The sequence below is a fragment of the Saimiri boliviensis genome, chromosome 7 (genome assembly GCF_048565385.1).
Source record: "Saimiri boliviensis isolate mSaiBol1 chromosome 7, mSaiBol1.pri, whole genome shotgun sequence".
NCBI lineage: Eukaryota > Metazoa > Chordata > Mammalia > Primates > Cebidae > Saimiri > Saimiri boliviensis.
The window spans coordinates 101,785,441-101,794,634 of NC_133455.1; the positions used below are offsets into that span (position 1 = coordinate 101,785,441).

Here is a 9,194-nt window from a genome sequence, read left to right on the forward strand (position 1 = left end):
TACGTGATAACCAAATGGGATTTACTCCAGGAAGGCAAGAATACTTTAACATACGAAAATCAACATACGGCTGTGATGGCTCACGCCTGTAATCCCAACACTTTGTGAGGCCGAGGTGGGTAGATTACTTGAGCTCAAGAGTTCAAGACCAGCCTGAGCAACATGGCAAAACCCCACCTCTACAAAAAACTAGCCAGGTGTAGGGGCACATGCTTGTAGTCCCAGTTACTCGGGAGCCTGGGGTGGGAGGATTGCTTGAGCTCAGGAGGTTGAGGCTGTAGTGAGTCAAGATCACACCATTCCACTCCAGCCTGGGTGACAGAGGGAGACCCTGTCTCAAAAATAAATAAATATAAATGAAAAAGAAATCAATGTAATACACCAGATTAACAGTATAAAGGACAAAAATTACGATTGTCTCAATCAATGGAGAAACCTCATTTGACAAGATTCAACACTGTTTCAAGTTCAAGCACTTAACAAAATGGGAAGAGAAGGCCACTCCATGAACACAATTAAGACCATTTATAAAGAGCCCACAGATAACATCATACACAATGATAAAAGACTAAAAGCTTTTTCTCTAATATCAGAAAGAAGGCAAAGATGCCCACTCTCACTACTTCTATTCAACATAGTGCTGAAAATTCCAGCCAGAACAATTAAGCAAGAAAAATAAATAAAAGGCATCCATATTGGAAAAGAAGAAGTAAAATAATCTGTTTACAGAGGACAAAATCATATACATAGAAAACTCTAATGAGTCCATACACAGTAAAATCTGTTAGAACTAAGAAATGAATTAAGCAGAGTTGCAAGGTACAAAACCAACACACAGAAATCAGTTACATTTCTATCCATGAACAATGAGCAATCCAAAAAGGAAATTAAGAAAACAATTCTATTTACAATTTCATTCAAAACAATGAAAAGCTTAGGAATAACCTAACCAAGGAGATAAACAGCTTGTACACTGAAAACCATAAAATATTGCTGAATGAAATTAATGTGGACACTAGTAAATGAAAGATACTCTGTGTTTATGGATTAAATAACTTAATAATGTTAAATTGTTCATAATATCCAAAGTGACCTATAAAGTCAATGCAATGCTTTTCAAAATCCTTACAGGATCTTTTGAAAAAACTGGAAAATGTATCCTGAAATTCATTTGGAATATCAAAGGACTCTGAATCATCAAAACAATTTTGAAAAAGAACAAAGTTGAAGGACTCACATTTCCTGATTTCAAAACATATCACAAATCTATGATAATCAAAGCAGTGTGGTACTGGCATAAGACAGACAAATAGACCAATTGAATAGAATACATGGCCCATAAATTAAACTTTTATGCTTGTGGTCAATTGATTTTGACAAGGATACCAAGACTACTCAGTGGGGAAAAGCAGTCTCTTCAACAAGTGGTGTTGAAAAAACTGAATATCTACATGCAACAGAATGAAGCTGGGCTTTTATTTTACACCATATACAAATATTAACTCAAAATATATTAATGAACTAAACATAAAACCTAAATTTATTAAATTACTATAAAAAACATATAGGGAAAGCTTCATGACACTGAACTTGACAATGATTTGTTGGATATGACACTAAAAGCACAGGCAATAAAACCAAAAATAGATAAGTGAGACTACATAAATCTTAAAAACTTTTGTGCAACAAAAGACACAATCAACAGAGTGAAAAGAGTCCAGGTGCAGTGGCTCACACCTGTAATCCCAGCACTTTAAGAGGTGTAGGCAGACAGACAATGAGGTCAGGAGTTTGAGACCAGCCTGGCCAACATGGTGAAACCCCATCTCTACTAAATATACAAAAAATTAGCTGGGTATGTTGGCATGTGCCTGTAATTTCAGCTACGTGGTAGGCTGAGGCAGGAGAATCACTTGAACCCAGGAGGCAGAGATTGCAGTACTCTGAGATCCCACCATTATACTCCAACCTGGGAGACAGGGTGAGACACTGTCTCAGAAAAAAAAAAAAAAAAAAAAAAAAGCAGAGTGAAAAGGCAATCTGTGGAATAGAAGAAAAGATTTTCATATCTAAAATTTGATGAGATTAATATCCAGAATATACAAAGAACTATAACTCAACAGCAAAAGTCAAAAAACCTGATTAAAAAATGGGCAAAGAATTTGAATAGACATTTCTTCAAAGGTAATATATAAATGGCCAACAAGCATATAAACAGTTGCTCAACTTCACTAATCATCAGGAAAATTCAAATCAAAACCACAATGAGAAAAAACTTCCAGTTTCCGGTTCTGCATATAAAGAGCTTGGAAGTTCCCACTTCAGATTAAATACAAGAGAAAGTTGAACAGGTTGATAAATCAACCACTCTTCATATACTGGAAGAGCATGTTTGTAAGAGCAGTGAACATACAGCAAATGGCTGCATCCAGGTATGAAGAGGCAGACAGGAAAATACAGTGATTCAGGAAGAGAAACTGTCATGGGAGCCAGCGCTGAGAGAGGAAAACCTGGACTGTAATTGATGAGATGCTGGAGGCCCAGTGCAGACAACTTAGAGAGTTACAAACTCCAGCAGGACCCAGTCAGTCATAGGAGGAGCCTACAATTTTGTGAGATTTACCTCCAGGAGCTTGACCGGGTTCTCAGAGTAAGTATCAGAGAAAAACCCTCTCATGTTTTCAGCAGGGAAAGAAAAAAGGAATTATTTGAAATATGCCAGAGCACTACGGTATGTTTTGTTTGTTTGTTTGTTTTTTTCTTGTCATACACTGTGTTCTTCTTAAAAAGGTTCTGCCCCCAGAAGAAAATAGTAAGTCAAAACCTAAACTGCTGGGGTATAATTAAGAGCGTAACTGGCCTAGAAGAAGCATTATTCAACTCTCGTCAGCTCTAGCCTTCCACATGGGAGAAGAGAAATATCCAACTTTAGCAGTTGTTAGCCATCCTCTCTCACCTAAGTGGGATGGAAAAGAAAAATAGAAACCTTTATGAAGCTCACAGTCCAGAGGCCTTGCTAAAAACCTGAGATCTAACCATATTTCCCCTCTCCCCACACGTCACCACCATGTTACTAAAGATCAAATTTTAGCAGTTCCTGTTTTGGTATATTGTCAGGATATCAAGGAAAAAAAATTTTAAGCAAAAAATAAAGAGCAAGCATCAGAACCAGACATAGAAAAGATGTTAGAATTAAAACCAAGATGATAGCACTTCAAACCCATTAGGATTCCTACTATTAAACAAAGTGAAATAAAACACAAAATAATAGTTGGTAAGGATGTGGAGAAATTGGAAACCTTATGCATTGTTTGTGAGATTATAAAATGGTGCCCCCACTATAAAAGACGGTATGGTGATTCCTCAAAAACCTAAAAATAGAATTACCGAATGACCCAGTAATCCCCCTTCTGGGTGTATATCCAAAAAAAAAAGAAAAAAAAAAAAAAAAAAAAAAAGAAAGCGGTGTCTCTGCTATGGTTTGAATGTGTCCCCTCCAAATTCATGTTGAAACTATCTGCATTGTGATGGTATTAAGAGGTGAGGTCTCTGGGGAAGTGTCTGAGTCATAAGGGCTCCAGCCTCATAAATGGATTAGTGTCTTTTATAAGGGATGGAGGGAACTAGCTTTAGACCCTTTTTGCTTTTCTGCCTTTTGCCATGTGAAGACACAGTATTCATGCTTTTTGCATTTTTCGCCCCTTCCGCCATGTGAGGATGCAGCAAGAAGGTCCTCGCCAGACAGCAAACGCCAGCACCTTGATTGTGGACTTTCCAGCCTGTTCTAGATCAGAACTGTAAGATACAATTTTCCATTCTTTATAAATTACTGAGTCTTGGTATTTTGCTATGTCAGCAAAATTGGACTAAATCAGTCTCAAGGAGAGATTCGTGCACTCATTTTCACAGCAGTGCTAGTCACAGGAGCCATAAAGTAGAAGCATCTCAAGTGTCTGTTAGCAGGTGAGGGGTTAAGATGTGGTATATTCATACAATAGAATATATTCAGCCTTAAAAAGGAAGGAAATCACATGTTGCAACATGGATGAACCGTGAGAACATGATGCCAAGTGAAGTAAGCCAGTTTTAAAAAACAGATAATGGGCCAGGTGCAGTGACTTATGCCTGTAATCCCAGCACTTGGGGAGGCCGAGGCGGGCAGATCACCTGAGATCAGGAGTTCGAGATCAGCCTGACAAACATGGTGAAACTCCGTCTCTACTAAAAATACAAAAATTAGCTGGGACCAGTGGTGGGCACTTGTAATCCCAGATACTTGGGAAACTGAGGCAGGAGAATCTCTTGAACCCACGAGGTGGAGGTTGCGGTGAGCTGAGATTGCGCCATTGCACTCCAGCATAGGAGGCAGAGCGAGACTTTGTCTCAAAAAAAAAAAAAAAAAAAAAAAAGAAAAGAAAAGATAGATAGTGTATTATTCTACTTACATGAAGTACTTAGAGAAGTAAAATTCATAGAGAAAAACAGTAAAATAGTGATTTCCAGGCACTGAGAGGAGCAAGGGATGAGGGATTATTGTTTTAAGGGTACACTGATTCAGTTTTGTAAGAGGAAAAAAGTTCTGGAGATCTGCTTTATAACAATGCCAATAACTTAACATTAGTGAACTCTACACTTAAAAATGGTTATCTTGGTTCATTTTATGTTATGTGTTTTTTTAACCACAGTAAGAAAATACAAAAAAAGGTTGTATAATTGGGGGAGCTCTACTGTTCAGTGGTGACAAATACAAGAAGAGAAGCATATTCTCTGAGAAGACTGAGAATATAATAAGGACAGTGTTTTCAGTGAAATGTCTTCTCTCTCCACCCACAGACCTGGAAGATGGTCAGTCATACCAGAAGAGTGCAGTGCAACAGGAGCGTGCAGTGAGATGGGAGCATGAGTGAAGCCTCTAAGGATTGAAGATGGTGTGGCACTGTCTCTCTATTTATTCTCCACCTCATCTGTTATTCACCATCTGTGTGCACCGTAACTAGCTCATTCAGATTCAGAATTATAAACAAAATATCTCTTGCTAGATTTAAACAGTTAAAAAGTACTTATTTCCTCTTAAGAACATTTTAAGCTATTAACAAGATTAGGTGTGGTTTCTGAGTTAAGACAGGTATGTCCTAACCATAGCAGGAACTCACCATTTGGCTGTGGCTTTTCTGTTTGCTGGGACTTCTCACTCACATCCACCAGTTACGCTTCATTTGTTTTAAGTTTCAGTTCTTCACCATTCTATAAAAAAAGATTCACTGCATGCCTTCTTTCTTCTGTGTTCCTATAGATTTTACACATAAATACATTTATATTTGCAATGTGCTAATATAAATGTATGTCTGTTTTTTCTAGGAAAGGAAGATTCTCCCTTGAACTGTGACTATTTTTGTAATGCCAGAGAACAATGACATGAAATATACTGAAGGAAGAACGGACATGTGGTGTATTTATTGTGCTTGTCCTACGCTTCCTATTTGCACTGGAGTGTAGCTCTGGAACACCTCCTATGTTTGTTTTCTAGGGCTTCCATAACGAAATGCCACAGACTGGGTGGCTTAAATGAAAAATATTTTTTTCAGGCCAGGCGCGATGGCTCATGCTTGTAATCCCAGCACTTTGGGAGGCTGAGCCGGGTGGAAGGAGTTCAAGACCAGACTGGCCAACATGGTGAAACCCCGTATCTACTAAAAAATACAAAAATTAGCTGGGCATTGGTGGCTGACGCCTGAAATCCCAGCTGCTTGGGAGGCTGAGGTAGGAGAATTGCTTGAACCAGGACCCAGGAGGCAGAGGTTGCAGTGAGCTGAGATCGTGCCACTGCACTGCAGCCTGGGCTACAGAGCGAGAGAGACTCCACCTCAATAAATAAATAAATAAATAAAAATAATTTTTTCAGAGTTCTGGAGTCTAGAAATCTGAGATCAGGGTGTTGGTAGAGTTGATTTTTTTTAAAGACTTCTCTCCTTGGCTTGTAGATGGTCATCTTCTCTCTTTGTCTTCACCTGGTCTGACCTCTGTATGTATCTGTGTCTTAATCTCTTCTTATATAAATGCCCATCATATAGGATTACTGCTCACCTTTAGCTTAATTACTTCTTTAAAGACTCCATCTCCAATACAGACACATTCTGAGGGTTAAGATGTCAACATATGAATTCTGGGGAAGAGAATAGGAGCACAATTCAGCTTATAACACCTCTTAACAAATGTTCCACATTTAGTCTAGGCGAATGGTTATATTTGTCTGCAAAAAAATAATTCTGTGTTTGTGTGTGTGTGTGTGTGTGTGTGTGTGTGAGAGAGAGAGAGAGAGAGAGAGAGAGAGAGAGAGAGAGACATTTGGCATTATAACTGAATTTACCATTACTAGTATAAGAAAACTATACAGCAAAATATATGATTTTTAAACACCAACTGAACCTACTGATCAATACAAGACTTGAAATATAAACTCTTTCCAATAATAAATGTATTTCTATAACCTGTTCCATAATAGATTACACTAGTATTCAGAGTATTTTCAACATTATCGTGAAGCAAGATATTGCTTACAAGCTTTTGATGTTCAAGGTTCAGGAATTTTCACTGCAAACAAAATGAGGTCAGCTGCACAGGAAATATTTACAACAAAAGTCTCCAAAGAAAGATATTTTTATAAGCTATCATCAATCAGCATATCAACTATTAGTGGAGATATTAGCATGAGCCTGAAGCCCATTCACTAAGACGGGGATATGTATTGTTAAAGCTCACTTGTATAATCTAAGAATTGTTTTTATTTTTGGAATAGCACAGTTCTCCCATCATTTTTGTGTTATCAAATACAAATACAAAGTTTAGGAATGGGGGATAAAGCAGCTTCTGGGAGTTAAATTCTCAAACTATAAAGTAATATGATCCCCTTATTATGAGATTCACGTGAGACTCCAATTCAGTAATTCAGTTACTATTCAGAAAGCATCTATGTTACGCTCCACATTATCTGTTGGGAGGATTATATCAAAATGTTAAATATAAAATACAAATGCATAATAGAAACCTAACAACAACAAATGTAAAATACAAGCTGTGTCTTCAGAAAAACAGGAAATGGTAAATTTCAGCTGATTTTGTGTAGATGGTTGTGGTGTTCCTGATGGTGGTGAAGATAAGAGAGTTTCTACAAAGCAAAAATCATCCTAAAACAAGTGGTCAAGGAGCTTGAATTTTGAACATGATGCAAAGAAAAAAAATACATGAAGTAATTCTCATCTAGCAATCAATATTTATAATAAAAGCATAGAAAACATGCCTGCAAATAATCATGTCTATGTATATGTCCCCTGTAAGCTATTCGTGTGAATTCTGCATTGTGTGTAGAACCAGCTATCCCAGCCAGCAGTTTGTTCAAAGATAGTTTGGGGAGGGATTGGTAGAATAAGATGAATGAACCACAAGTTTTCCATTTCACACCAGGTGTAATATGAAATCACCAAGGATTTTAAGAGGTAGACTCTATATAAAAACTTTAAGAACAATACAAATAGAATTTGGGTAAAATATTTAAAAAGAACAATATAAGGTAATATGATACCATTTTTTAAACAACCAATGAGAAGAAAAATCCATCATCTGTCTCTAAACACCCATGCAATACTCTTTAATATCAACTACTTTTCAGAAAATACTTTTATGATGGCATTCATATAGTCTTCACCTCCAGATTCCTGAGTAAATTATTTAACACTTAATGTGTCACTTATGTGAAAAGTACTCTAAGTGTTAATAATAATTCTATTCTAATTTGGAAACTTGAGCAAACCAGGTCCATACTGGCTACATTTCATCCTCTCCTAACCATACTCCATATGTTATTTCTATTCGTTGATTCATTTTTGATTGATATATTGATTTTGTATTGCTGTTTAATAAGTTACTGCCAAACTGGGCACTTTAACCCAACATTTGTTATGTCACAGTCTCTGTAGGTCAGGAATCTGGGTGTAACTTAGCTGGGTGCTGTAACTTAAGGTTTCTCACAAATCTTCAAGTAAGGTGCTGGAGAAGGCTGAAGTCTTCTCACTTGGAAACTGGTAGGCCTATGGTAGCCGAAGAGATCGATTTCTTCTCACAAAAGGGCTATTCATCACATGGCAGCTTGCCTCTTTCAGAATTAGGGCTTCTAGAATGTTATCAGTTGAGTTGTGTACCTCCAAAATATGTATAAATTGTGTGCCTCCAAAATATATACTGGTACCCCCCAGTACCTCAAAATACGATCTTACTCTGTAATAGCACTGTTGTAGTTAGAATTAGTTAAGATGAGATGATAGTGGAGTGAGATGAACCCTTAATTCAACATGACTCTCCTATAAGAGGACAGCAACTTGGACACTAACACAGAGGGAAGAATGCCATGTGATGGTGAAGGCAGAGATTGGAATTAGGCAGGTACCAACCAAGAAGTGCTAAGGATGGTTGGTGACACCAGAAGCAAGAGAAAGACATCAATCAAAGTTTCTTCTAGAGACTGCAAGAAGGCATGATTTATGCCCACACTTTTATTTCCAACTTCTAGCCTCCAAAACTGTGAGAGAACAGGTTTTTTTGTTTTAGGCCACTCAGTTTAAGGTAATTTTTTATGGAAGCCATGGAAACTGAGAGAGAGAGAGAGGAAGAAAGAGGTGGGGAGAGACAGAAAGAGAGAGTGAGATTCTTTTAATCTAGTTGCAGAAATGATTACCAGGAGACTGGGACCATTCCAGACTATCTTAGAGGGCGCATATCTGTATCATCCATTAAATTGTTGAGGTTAGGTATCAAGTTTATTCAACTATACATTCAGCATATCCTAAAACCACGGATGGTGCATGTGCTATATACTCAATGATGTTTTGATGTTTGCTAACTAATCACAATTGAATTTGCAAAATTGAATATTTAACTACTTTTACAATCAATATATTCTTCCCTTTATCAGCAAGGACACACTAAATTATGCTGCAACTCTGGTTCCCTAGAGCTAAGAGTCATGCTAAATTTAGACATTTTTTTCACACTCTAGGTGTCATGAAAATATGTTATTGATACAAAGTGTCAAAACTTTTTCACAGATCTTAATACCACTTCAGATATTCTCAGGTAATGAAAAGGAGATGTTTTCTTAGTTGAGATGTTCATCTCATGAACGAGTAAGCAAGAGAAGCATT

General features: G+C 37.2%; 1 long non-coding RNA gene across 1 annotated transcript; it reads left to right on the forward strand.

Annotated features, from left to right (window-relative positions):
* Positions 1-2,098: 2,098 nt before the first annotated feature.
* Positions 2,099-5,892, forward strand: LOC141585012 (uncharacterized). Its single transcript, XR_012518295.1, has 4 exons — positions 2,099-2,650; positions 3,717-3,797; positions 4,834-4,928; positions 5,359-5,892. It is a non-coding gene; the product is annotated as an uncharacterized LOC141585012 (long non-coding RNA).
* The last annotated feature ends 3,302 nt before the right edge of the window (positions 5,893-9,194 follow it).